At 43.1% G+C, this 14206-nt stretch overlaps 1 protein-coding gene across 4 annotated transcripts in view; it reads right to left on the bottom strand.

Moving 5' to 3' along the window:
- The window catches only part of NINL (ninein like), a 240108-nt gene extending 228246 nt beyond the window's left edge, over nucleotides 1-11862 (bottom strand). For 2 of the 4 annotated variants that reach the window (XM_040351039.1, XM_040351038.1), the window contains exon 1: nucleotides 11708-11857. The gene's annotated coding sequence lies outside the window, so the exon portion shown is untranslated. Of the gene's footprint in view, nucleotides 1-11707 lie in introns of all 4 variants that reach the window. The other 2 variants (XM_040351034.1, XM_040351035.1) reach the window with 2 other exon arrangements.
- Between the last annotated feature and the right edge of the window lie 2344 nt (nucleotides 11863-14206).

Genomic DNA, 14206 nt, shown 5'->3' on the forward strand with positions numbered 1-14206 from the left:
GTTCATATTAAAGCGGACCTTCAGTAATTTTTTTTTCAAATTTCCATCTATTAAATCCTCTGCCCTTGTTTTAACTTTAGATAGTAAAAATGTTTTTTTTTTGCCAGTAAATACCTTATAAAGCCCACTTCCTGTTTCTTGTCTGGTAAAAAGCCTAGGCTTATGACGTCATGCACAGCTCTCTCGCTCACTCTTGTGAGAGTTTGCCAAGAAGGGAGGGGGGGAGGGGTGAGTCAAAGGAATAATAATAAAAGCAGAAATAAAATGGAAAAGCTAAAAAAGCCGAAATACCTAGCAACAAATGATGCAACAGATAATCGTTTTCTCTATTGGCTAATAAATAAAAAAACACCAAAGCCCAAAAACGCTGCAAACAAAACATGCAAAAACGTGCCAAAAATGCATGAAAAAAAAAAAAAAAAACGTTTAAAGGCGCTACACTCTGGTGTGAATGCAGCCTTGATGTGTTACATTTGTTTGTGGTACACTTGTTTTTGGTGCAATAGACACAGCACAGCACAAACCCCATTAAAAAACGCAAAAAAAAACACAAGTTTGTCAAGAGAGAAATTGGGAGGGTGCCACTGCTAGGTACTACCTTTGAAACTGACTCTATCTTGGAGTCACTGAACAATAAACAAGCATTCAGATAAGGAATTCTGCCACTTTTCTCAATTTACTCATCTGCCTACCTGGTCTGGACCAATGATCAAACAACATTAAAGCTAAAGGTTTTGAATAAAAATTACCAGTCAACTGGCATTTTGGATCTGAAATGACAAGTGCTCTTTAATTGTAAGGACTTACCGTATTTATCGGGGTATATCGCGCACTTTTTTCCCCTTAAAATAAGGGGAAAATCGTGGGTGCGTGATATATGCCGATACCCGCTTCCCGCACTCAGTTTGAATGCCTGCGCCGACATATATCGAGTGGAGTACACTCGGCTACATTCGGCCAGGCTCAGCTTCGCTCGTGCTCACGCATAAACATCACAGAGCGTGAGCACGAGCGAAGCCGAGACTGGCCGAATGTAGCCGAGTGTACTCCACTCGGTATATATCGGCGCAGGCATTCAAACTGAGCGCGGGAAGCGGCGATTCGACGGGGAGACATGGCGGGAGAAGCCGGGAGGACACCACCAAAGCCACAGATGGACGCCGGACCCGTCGAGGCCGCCGATGGACGCCGCGCAAGACACCAAAACTGTAAGTACTAAAAAAAAAATGTACAGGAATTGCGGGTCCACATTAGGGGTGCGCGCTATACGCCGGAGCCCGCAATACCCCGATAAATACGGTATTCTTGCTGTTAGTTAGAATCTTTAATATTTGCAAACAAAATAAAGGTTTCCTATTTAGAATAATAAGCTGTCAGGTTAGTAAATATTCCCAAACTGGGAAACTTTTACGGCCATTTTGCTTCTCAAGGGAGGAATAAAGCACTTCAAGATATGTGCAGAAAGATCACAAGGTTTATAAGCTGCTTCAGATGCATTTCTCTTCAAGCAATCATACAGTTTGTAGTGTACATAGATTTTCAAAACAATGGGATAAAGGAATATTCCTGAACTTTATTTTATCTCATGGTTACTGTCAAATTGTGTGAATGCATCAAGACAGGGCATGTTATCTCAGCTGGCAGAGCTTGGATTCATTGAATGAGGTTACCAAAAATTTAAATATTGCAGAATATACAGCCACATGCTACATAATTAAGCTCCATTTCATGCTGAATAAACTAAATTATTAATGTATCTTAACCACTTGCAGACCGTCTTCCACAAATATACTTGACCACGTAAACCGCCATACCTGTACGTCGGTCTGTGCATGAAATGGTGTGGGCGCGAGCGCAGTTCCGGCGGAATCGATGACCGCCGGCCACCCGCAATCAAGATACAGAGAGGCAGAATGGGTATCTGCCTATGTAAACAAGGCAGATTCCCATTCTGACAGCGGACAACATGGAGATCTGCTGTTCCTTGTAATCAAGAACAGTAAAAAAAAAATTGGAAGTGTATTGTAGCATAAAGTAAAACATTTTGTTTTTCTATCAAAATTTACGCTTTTTTTGTTTATAGCGCAAAAAATAAAAACCGCAGAGATGATCAAATACCACCAAAAGAAAGCTCTATTTGTGGGGAAAAAATGACATCGATTTTGTTTGGGTACAACGTTGCATGACCGCACAATTGTCAGTTAAAGCAACGCAGTGCCGTAGTGCAAAAAATGGCCTGGTCATTAAGGGGGTAAATCCTTCTGGAGCTGAAGTGGTTAAATAGAAAACTGTCATTGGATAGATTTTTACTACAAAAGGATTTTATTAAAATAAATTTGATTTAAATAAAAAATAAAAATAAAATCGGATTTAAATAATAATAAATAAATGAAAAAAAAAAAAAACAGAATTTATTTATTTATTTATTTAAATCAGTAATTTTTATCCACCTTGCTTTCACATTTATTATTTTCCAGAATTTTTGATTCTGATTGATTCTTGATTATCTTTAGAGAATCACCCTATACAGACTGTCATGTCATGTGTAAATTGTCAATTCAACCAATATGCAAATCAATTCATACATCATTATGTGTAGATGCAGCATTATAAAACAGAAGAAAAATCTGCAGCAAAATTAACAAAAATTTAAAGCAAGTCTTTTGCTGACCCATAAAACTGCCTTCCAAGTCTTTGTCTTGTAAAAAGCAACTCGTCTATCTGGGTGAAGTGGAATCTAAGGATTTGTTGCGCTAAGCCAAATGTATTGGAGGAAAAAGAAAGTAAAAGCCATCCAGACATCCCAGGAAGACTAAAGAGCTGATGAATACCATGGAAGGAATGCTGCGTGGTAAACACTGGACTGCCTCATGATTTGTTTTAAGAACGAAACTTAAAAGCAATAGACATAGTGCACACTGTACCATTTGGAACCTGGTACTTACAACACCGATACAATGTTTGCGGAATTGCAGGGAATTTTTTTAACATGGTTTCCAACGAAACATGTTCACATCAATGCTTTTTTGTGCCTCTGCATTTTTGGAAAGGGTCACAGACTTTTTTTCCTGTAAAAAGCAGCGTTTTGCATGCAATAGAATTCAATGGACCTGCATCCAAAACGCAAGTACTGCGATTTTGCCGTGATTTGCGTTTTTTTTAACCTGTTTATAGCTGGTTGTTAACCACTTAAAGCGGTGGTTCACCCTTAGAGGGCATTTTTTAGCCTTAGATTCATGCTCGTTTTTACTAGGGGAATCGGCTATTCGTTTTAAAATATGAGCATTACTTACCTGTTTACGAGATGCATCCTCTCCGTCGCTTCCGGGTATGGGCTGCGGGAATGGGTGTTCCTTCTTGATTGACAGTCTTCCGAGAGGCTTCCGACGGTCGCATCCATCGCGTCACGATTTTCCGAAAGAAGCCGAACGTCGGTGCGCAGGCGCAGTATAGAGCCGCACCGACGTTCGGCTTCTTTCGGCTACGAGTGACGCGATGGATGCGACCGTCGGAAGCCTCTCGGAGGACTGTCAATCAAGAAGGAACGCCCGCTCCCGAAGACCCATACCCGGAAGCGACGGAAGAAGATGCAGCTCGAAAACGGGTAAGTACGGATCATATTTTAATACAAATAGCCGATTCCCCTAGACCGAACGAGCAGGAAGCTAAGGGGGGAAAAAAAAAAAAAAAAATGGTTGAACTCCCGCTTTAAGCCCCGGACCAATATGCTGCTAAATGCCCAAAGGCGTTTTTACAATTCGGCACTGCGTCGCTTTAACAGACAATTGCGTGGTCGTGCGACGTGGCTCCCAAACAAAATTGGCGTCCTTTTTTCCCCACAAATAGAGCTTTCTTTTAGTGGTATTTGATCACCTCTGCGGTTTTTATTTTTTGCGCTATAAACAAAAATAGAGCGACAATTTTGAAAAAAATGCAATATTTTTTACTTTTTGCTATAATAAATATCCCCCAAAAACATATATAAAAACATTTTTTTCCTCAGTTTAGGCCGATACGTATTCTTCTACCTATTTTTGGTAAAAAAAAATCGCATTAAGTGTTTATCGATTGCTTTGCGCAAAATTTATAGCGTTTACAAAATAGGGGATAGTTTTTTTGCATTTTTATTAATTATTTTTTTTTTACTACTATTGGCAGCGATCAGCGATTTTTTTTTCGTGACTGCGACATTATGGCGGACACTTCGGACAATTTTGACACATTTTTGGGACCATTGTCATTTTCACAGCAAAACATGCATTTAAATTGCATTCTTTATTGTGAAAATGACAGTTGCAGTTTGGGAGTTAACCACAGGGGGCGCTGTAGGAGTTAGGGTTCACCTAGTGTGTGTTTACAACTGTAGGGGGGTGTGGCTGTAGGACTGATGTCATCGATCGAGTCTCCCTATAAAAGGGATCACTTGATCGATACGCCGCCGCAGTGAAGCACGGGGAAGCCGTGTTTACACACGGCTCTCCCTGTTCTTCAGCTCTGGGGAGCGATCGCGACGGATCGGCTATAAACAAATAGCCGCGCCGTCGTCCCGGATCGCTCCCCGCGGGAATCCGCCCACTGCACGCAGCGGGGGGGGGGGGGTCCCGATCGGACCCCCCACCCGCTAGAAGGCAAGGACGTATATATATGCCCTTCTGCCTGTCCGTGCCATTTTGCAGACGTAAATAGTCGTGCAGCGTCAAAAAACGCAGCAAGCACTGCAAAAACGCTCAAAAGCAACATGCATAGGTGTGAATCGAGCCTTACACGGATTCCTATGGAACACATTCTGTAATGAAAATCTGCAACATGCAAAAAGCACTAAAAATGCATAGGTGTAGAAACTTGCCACTTTATAACCTGTGCATTCTGGGAGAAAAGTTCCTTACATGAATGTACATCACTTCTACAAAATAAGCTTCAGAGTGTTTTTAGTTTTGGGTGACGTAGGGAAGGGTTAAAAACCCTGTCAAAAAAATTTTCGCTACCTTTCCCTCTTCACTCCTTGTCCTGGAGATACAACAGGAAGTTTGAGGAAATCTATAGAAAGTAGGGTTGTCCCGATACCAATACTAGTATCGGTATCGATACCAAGTACTCGGGGAAAATGCTCCGATGCTTCACCCGATACCTAACTGTCCCTGTATCTTCCTCCAGTTCCCCCCTCCGTGCTGCTCTCCCCCTCCGCGCTCCGTGTCCCCCCCCCCCCCCGTGCTGCTGCTGTCCTCTACGTTCTTCTGCTCTCCCCTCCGCACTCCGTGTCCCCCCTCCATGCTGCTGCTCTCCCCCTCCGTGCTCGATGTCACCCTCCATGTCCTCCTCCGTCCCCTCTGTCAGGATTGAGAGCGGAGGTATGAGCCGCTAAACCCGGCTTCTACCTTTTCTGAATGAACAGAGTCAGTGATCACTGACTCTGTCCATTCATATAACTGAGCATCGTAACCTGTGTTTAGGATGCTTCGGTTTATGAATGGAGAGGAGCCTCTGTCTCCTGTCCATTTATTTTCAGTGCAGCTGAGAAAGGGACTGGGGAATCTGTGTCCTTAGTCCCTTTCTCTGTCTCAATGGGGAGATGTCAGAGGTATGTTAAGACCCCTGATATCTCACCAAAGCCCCCAACAGGGCTAAAAAAAAAAGAAAAATGCAATAAATAATAAAAAAAAAATTAATTGGAAAAAAAAATAAAACACACTGACACCATCCACCCCCCCCCCCCCAGAAAGAATTGTAAAAAAAAACATAACAAAAAATTGTATAAAAATAAAATAAAAATAAATACTGACACATGTGCCACTGTTATATGACATAAAAAAAAGTATCGGTATTCGGTATCGGCGAGTACTTGAAAAAAAGTATCGGTACTTGTACTCGGTCTCAAAAAAGTGGTATCGGGACAACCCTAATAGAAAGTGAAGGGAAGTCCCCCCTCCAAGAGAGCTGTGTATGATAGGGGCGGAGCCAGGTGAGGAGTGAGCCGAAACTGGAAGGGACGAGGCCCTGCTGTTTGTATTATATATGAGCTTATGCTGTACATAGGCGAGTGCATTGGGTTTATGAACATTTATATGCTTGTGATTAGTAGTGGGATAGGCGTGACAGCTGTCACCAGAACATGTGTCCCCATAGGAAGACGTAGGCTACATGCACACAGACATTTGGCAGCATGAAATATGCCTAGCATAAAATTCTCAGCAGGTGATGCTTATAACCAGCCAGAGAAATGATTGGCTGTGCCCCTGTGCAAATGCTGATCGGTCTGTGAAGGGATTTAAGAAAACCCCTGCCCATTGGCTGAGGTGCCCCATGTTCTCCTAATCTGTCCTTGCTATGCCCTTGTCTTATCTAATGTTATCTAATGTTACTAGGTACCCGGCCACCTAGCGGCAGGAGAGAGAAGTGCAGCAACTCCAGACTTAGGGGCAGATCCACAGAGCGAGTACGCCGGCGTATCTACTGATACCGGCGTACTTTCAAATTACCCGCGTCGTATCGTTGTTTCGTTGAATCCTCAAAACAAGATACGACGGCATCTGGGTTAGATCCGACAGGCGTACGGCTTCGTACGCGTTCGGATCTAAGATGCAATTCTTCGGCGTCCGCTGGGTGGCGTTCACGTCGTTTTCCGCGTCGGGTATGCAAATTAGCTATTTCCGACAATCCACGAACGTACGAGCGGCCGTCGCATTTTTTTACGGCGTCTCTAGTCGGCTTTTTCCGGCGTATAGTTAAAGCCGGTATTTCGTTGCGTATAGTTAGACCTGCCATGTTAAAGGGGAGTTCCACCCACAATTTCACTTTTTAAATATAAAAACCCCTGTAATACACAAGCTTAATGTATTCTAGTAAAGTTAGTCTGTAAACTAAGGTCCGTTTTGTTAGGTTGTTACAGCATTTAGATAGTTTATAATCTAGAAATAGACCGTGGTCATCTTAAGTGTGGGCATCATGAAGCCAGACTGTATGACTTCCTGGATTTCAGCTTTGTATATCTCGCACATGCTCAGTGCACAAGCAATGTAATAGGTTTCAGTCAGGTTTGCAAAGACTACTGGGAAACATGATGCCTATCCCAGAAACCCTTGCAAATAGCCTAGGCAAATAAGGAGGAGGAAGTAATGAAGGACTACAAAATAAAGGTATTTACAAGCAACAAATTAAATAAAAATTGTCCATTCTGAACACTATGAGATTAGAGCATGCAGCACGGACAAACATAAAAAAATGGGTGGAACTCCACTTTAAGTATGGCCGTCGTTCCCGCGTTTATTTAGAATTTTTTTTTTGCGTAAGTCGTCCGTGAATCGGGATGGACGTAATTCACATCTATGTTAAAAAAAATGACGTCCTTGCGACGTCATTTAGCGCAATGCACAGCGGGAAATTTAGGGACGGCGCATGCGCAGTTCATTCGGCGCAGGGACGCGCTTCATTTAAATGAAACACGCCCCCTAATCGCCGATTTGAATTACACGCCGTTACGCCGCCAGAGATAGACTATGCCGCCGTAACTTACGGCGCGAAATCTTTATGGATTCGAACTAAAGCCGGGTAAGTTACGGCGGCGTAGCGTATCTCTGATACGCTGCTCGGGTGCAGATCTCTGTGGATCTGCCCCATAGGGTTACCTCAATTGATTTAATTTTTCTTGTTTTTTTACCTCAATTGATCCCTAACAATTGGCCAAGGCAAATACACCTGGCAAGTACATTTGGGAGCAACCCTGCCTAAACATCAGGGTGCTACATTTACATTCAGCTGTCAGTGGGAAACCCCCGCTAATGACTCATCGATTGTTAACCACTTAAGGACCGCCTCATGTACATATACATCAGCAGAATGGCACAGGCAGGCACATCAATGTATATATACGTCCTCTGCTTGACGTGGGTCGGGGGTCCGATCGGGACCCCCCCCCCGGTACATGCGGCGGTCCCCGTGGCTTCAGGAGCGATCCGGGACGACGGCGCGGCTATTCGTTTATAGCCGCTCCGTCGCGATCGCTCCCCGGAGCTGAAGAACAGGGAGAGCCGTGTGTAAACACGGCTTCCCCGTGCTTCACTGTGTCGGCGCATCGATCGCGTCATCCCCTTTATAGGGAAGAAACGATCGATGACGTCATTCCTACAGCCACACCCCCCTACACTAGTAAACACATACACAGTGATCCCTAAATGTTACAGCGCCCCCTGTGTTTAACTCCCAAACTGCAACTGTCATTTTCACAATAAAGAATGCAATTTAAATGCATTTTTTGCTGTGAAAATTACAATTGTCCCAAAAATGTGTCAAAATTGTCCGAAGTGTCCGCCATAATGTCGCAGTCACGAAAAAAATCGCTGATCGCCGCCATTAGTAGTAAAAAATAAAAAATAAATAAAAATGCAAAAAAACTATCCCCTATTTTGTAAACACTATAAATTTTGCGCAAACCAACCGATAAACGATTATTGCGATTTTTTTTACCAAAAATAGGTAGAAGAATACGTATCGGCCTAAACTGAGGGAAAAAAAATGTTATATATGTTTTTGGGGGATATTTATTATAGCAAAAAGTAAAAAATATTGCATTTTTTTCAAAATTGTCGCTATTTTTGTTTATAGCGCAAAGAATAGAGGTGATCAAATACCACCAAAAGAAAGCTCTATTTGTGGGGAAAAAAGGACGCCAATTTTGTTTGGGAGCCACGTCGCACGACCGCGCAATTGTCTGTTAAAGCGACGCAGTCCCGAACTGTAAAAACCCCTTGGGTCTTTAGGCAGCATTTTGGTCCGGGGCTTAAGTGGTTAAGGGCGCGGTGGCCCCCTCGGATCTACAGCAACTGCACTTCCATGTGAACTTTCAGTGCAATTTCAAGTGCACTTTGCACTTGTAGTTCGCACTTGAAGTGCAAAGTGGATTTTCCTTTTGTAAATAACCCCCCATGTTACACTATAAGGAGAATCTTGCTGCCTCTCATTCACCACAACAGGACACCATAGCATATATTACAGCGTGGAGAGAATTTGGTTGCCCCATCATTCACCACACCATAGTCATGTTAAGTTACAGTGTGAGGAGAATCCAACTGCCGTTCATTCACCACATCATAGTCATGTTACAGTGTGAGGAGAATCCAGCTGCCGTTCATTCACCACACCATAGTCATGTTACAGTGTAAGAAGAATCTGGCTGCCGTTCATTCACCACACCATAGTCATGTTATGTTACAGTGTGAGGAGAATCTGGCTGCCGTTCATTCACCACACCATAGTCATGTTACAGTGTAAGATGAATCTGGCTGCCGTTCATTCACCACACCATAGTCATGTTATGTTACAGTGTGAGGAGAATCTGGCTGCCATTCATTCACCACACCATAGTCATGTTACAGTGTGAGGAGAATCTAGCTGCCCTTCATTCACCACACCATAGTCATGATACAGTGTAAGGAGAATATAGATTCCACTGGTTCCCCTCCATAGGGCACCATAGCCTTATGATATAGTGTCTGAGGAGACTGTGACTCCCTCCATATATAACCCACACATTGCACAAACATGAAAACAGCGATTTTCCAATATAAATAAAGCCGCAGAGTATGTTTCTCTGCCCCAGACAAGTGTGCATTGCCCGGTCATGATACTATGTATAAAGTGATGTGTACCCCCCCCCCCCAAAAATGATACAATGTATAAAGTGGTGTGTATCCCCCCCGATATGATACAATGTATAAAGTGGTGTGTACCCCCTATTATGATTCAATGTATAAAGTGGTGTGTACCCGCCGGTTATGATACAATGTATAAAGTGGCGTGTACCCCCTGTTATGATACAATGTATAAAGTGGTGTGTACCCCCATTATGATACAATGTATAAAGTGGCGAGTACCCCCTGTTATGATACAATGTATAAAGTGGTGTGTACCCCCGTTATGATACAATGTATAAAGTGGTGTGTACCCCCTGTTATAGTGCAATGTATAAAGTGGTGTGTCCCCCTGTTATTATACAATGTATAAAGTGGTGTGTACCTGTTATGATACATTGTATAAATGTATAAAGTGGTGTGTACCCCCGTTATGATACAATCTATGAAGTAATGTGTACCCATTATGATACAATGTATAAAGTGGTGTGTACCCCCGTTATGATACAATGTATAAAGTGGTGTGTACCTCCTGTTATGATACAATGTATAAAGTGGTGTGTACCCGTTATGATACATTGTATCATAACAGGAGGTACACACCACTTTATACAATGTATCATAACGGGGGTACACACCACTTTATACATTGTATCATAACAGGCGGACACACCACTTTATACAATGTATCATAACAGGGGGTACACACCACTTTATACATTGTATCATAACGGGTACACACCATTGTATACATTGTATAATAACAGGGGGACACACCACTTTATACATTGTATCATAACAGAAGGTACACACCCAGGGGTCAAGTCCTGGTGAAAAAAGTGTGGGAACTCCCACCCAAGATCCACTCCCCCACCAAACAAAAAAAAATGTATACGCTCATATGCATAATTACTAAACCTTTTTTTTTTTTCCTTCGATCCACTGTACCTTAGTAATTCTTTATGTTACTGGCCGCTTCATGTATATGGAGTCATCAGGTGGTGTGCGGGTATTCCGTCACTTCCTTGATGCCGCAATGTCTCCTGGGAGCTTTTGTCATTGTTCCCAGGAGACATTGCGGAGGTCTGCCGCGAGTTATTGTGGGATTTAGAAATAACTTTAAAGTTCTTTCTAAATCCCGCAATAACTCGCAGCAGACCTCCGCAATGTCTCCTGGGAACAATGACAAAAGCTCCCAGGAGACATTGCGGCATCGAGGAAGTGACGGAATACCCGCACACTACCCGATGAATCCATATACAGGAAATGGCCAGTAACATAAAGAATTACTAAGGTTCGCCTGCCCCTGACAGTGACTCAAGCTGGGCATCGCTGCTTAGTGAAGGATTGGCTCGGGCGGCTCGGCTGCTCTCAGCTGCTCTAGTCCTGCAAAGGGAACTGCGTTCCTGCTGTGAAAAAAGTGCAGGAACTCCGTTCCCACGCGTTCCCGCAGGACTTGAGCCCTGTACACACCACTTTATACATTGTATCTTAACGGGGGTACACACCACTTTATACATTGTATCATAACGGGGGTACTCACCACTTTATACATTGTATCATAACAGGGGGTACACACCACTTTATACATTGTATCATAACAGGGGGTACTTACCACTTTATACATTGTATCATAACAGGGGGTACTCACCACTTTATACATTGTATCATAACAGGGGGTACTTACCACTTTATACATTGTATCATAACGGGTACACACCACTTTATACATTGTATCATAACAGGAGGTACACACCGCTTTATACATTGTATAAAGTGGTGTGTACCCGTTATAATACAATGTATAAAGTGATACTTCTTCAGCGCTCTAACTTTATATTCTGCAACAAGTGCCCTCAGAAAAGGGAAGAAGCTCCCATAACAGAGCCCAGCAGGCATCAGGCAGCACACAGCTCCATTATCATATGAACACCTGGGATCCGGTTTCCACAGTTCCTTCTCCTCCTCACTAATTATTCCCCACAGCCTGGCAGATCAGTCATGGAGACCCGGGCATGAGCTAAGGTAATAACACAACGTGCAGGGAGGAGGGGACGCGCCATCAGAAAACTCTACAAACTTACTTGTTTCCTCCTCATAGTGAAGGAGACGGCAGGCGGCTCCGGGGGGAGGCCATCGTTCTAGAAGACATACAGTTAGCAGATGACAATACGTTAGCCGATGTGTATCCCAGACTCTGCTCCTCCTTCTAGAACCAGCACATCCTCCAGGAGAGGAGAGAGAGGCAGGCTGAGACTTCTCAATGGGGGCTGACCGATCTCCTCCTCCTTCTCCTCCAGACCTCGGATACATGACACCTCTGCCAGCACCCTGCCATCCTCCGCTGCCACCACTGCAACCCACTTATCATCCTGTAACACAAAGGAAAGCATATCTTCACTGCCAACCAAAAACACAATTTCATACATTTTTAACCACTCCAATACCAGGCATTTACACCCCCTTCCAGCCCAAGCCAATTTGTATCTTTCATTGCTGGCACTGTTTAAATGACAATTGCGCGGTCATGCTACACTGTACCCAAGCAGAATATTTATAATTTTGTTCCCACACATAGAGCTTTCTTTTGGTGGTATCTGATCACCTCTGCAGTTTTTATTTTTTGCTAAACAAATAAAAAAATACAGAACATTTTGAAAAAAAATATGTTTTTCTTTTGTTTCTGTTATACAATTTTGTAAATAAGTACGTTTTCTCTTTCAGTGATGGGCACTGATAAAGCAGCGCTCACAAGCATTGATAAGGTGGCACCAATGAAGTGGCACCAATGAGGTGGCACTGATGGGTGGCACTGATATGCAGCACTGATGGGCATTGATAGGTGGCACTGGTGGGCACTGATAGGTGACTGATGAGCACTAAAAGACTGCAAAGATGGGTACTTATGGGTGGCACTGATACGTTGCACTGATATGCTGCACTGACAGATGACACTCATCCCTGGTGGCACTGGCACTGGTTGGCATTGTTGATGGACACAGACTGGCAGCTGCCTGGGCACAGATTGGCATTTCTCTGGTGGTCTAGGGGGGGCATACCTGGTGGTCCAGTGTGGTGGCCATCCCTGGTGGTCCCAGCAGCATCCTGGTGGACCTGGGTGGGTATCCGAAGGGGGGCTGTACTGATAAACAATCAGCACAGACCCCCCCCCCTGTCAAGAGAGCAGCCGATTGGCTCTCCTCTACTTGCGTCTGATGCGAGTGAGGAAAAGCCGACCAACGGCTCTTCCTGTTTAAATCGTGATAAGCCGTGATTGGACACAGCTGATCACATGGTAAAGAGCTTCCGTCGGAGACTCTTTACCGAGATCGGTGTAGAGGTGTTTCAGACTGACACACCCCACCACCGATCGCCGTGATGCACGCCCCCGCGGGCGCGCGGCGGCTGTTATCCTACTGGACGTCATATGACGCCCATTCAGGATAACTGAACCACTGCCCGGCCCTCATTTTGCTATCCCAGACGGGCGGGAAGTTAATGGTTAATGACCAGGTAATTTTTTGCGATACAGCACTGTTTTACTTAAATTGCGCGGTCGTGTGATGCTGTACCCAATTAACATTTATGTCCTTTTTTTCCCACAAATGGAGATTTCTTTTAGTGGTATTTGATCACCTCTATGGGTTTAATTTTATGCTCTATAAAACTAAAAAAGACTGACAATTAAAAAAAAAAAAATATATATATATATATATATATATATATATATATATATATATATATATATATATATATATATATATATATATATATATATATATATATTTTACTTTCTGCTGTAAAACATATCCAATAAAACATTTATACAATCACATTTCTTCATCAGTTTAGGCCAATATGTATTCTTCTACATATTTTTGTTAAAAAAATTCCAATGAGCGTATATTGATTGGTTTGCACAAAAGTTATAGCATCTACAAGCTATGTTTTTTTTATTTTTTTTACTAGTAATGGCGGCGGCCAGCGACTTATAGTGGGACTGTGATATTGCGGCGGACAAATCGGACACCTAACTGACACGTTTGACACTTTTTGGGGACCAGTGATATCATTACAGTGATCAGTGCTAAAAAATATGCAGTCACTCTACTAATGACACTGGCAGAGAAGGGATTAACATCAGGGACGATCAAAAGGTTAAATGTGTTCCTAGAGAGTGCTTACTAACTGTGGGGGAGGTGCTTTGACTGGGGGAAGGTAAATATCTATGTTCCTGCTTCGCAGAAACCAGTGTTAATTTTGTTGACTAAAATATTTCCGTCTACTGAATTAACACTATTTTAGTCGACTAAAATACAACTAAAACAATTCAGATGACTAAAATACGACTAAAACTAAGGCTAGGTTTCTACTATTGCGACCCCAAAGTCACACGATTTACAGTGCGACTTTGCAATGCAATTTTTGATGCAATGTAATGCGACCAGTGAGAACCATGTGAGAACAAGTCGCACTGAAGTCACTGCGATTTGAGTTGCACCAATTATAATGGGGATCATTGAAATACATGGATTTTGACTTGTCATGCAAATTCACATGTGTCAAGTCGCATAACAACTCGC

This window comes from Rana temporaria, chromosome 4 (assembly GCF_905171775.1).
Source record: "Rana temporaria chromosome 4, aRanTem1.1, whole genome shotgun sequence".
In the NCBI taxonomy this organism is placed as follows: domain Eukaryota; kingdom Metazoa; phylum Chordata; class Amphibia; order Anura; family Ranidae; genus Rana; species Rana temporaria.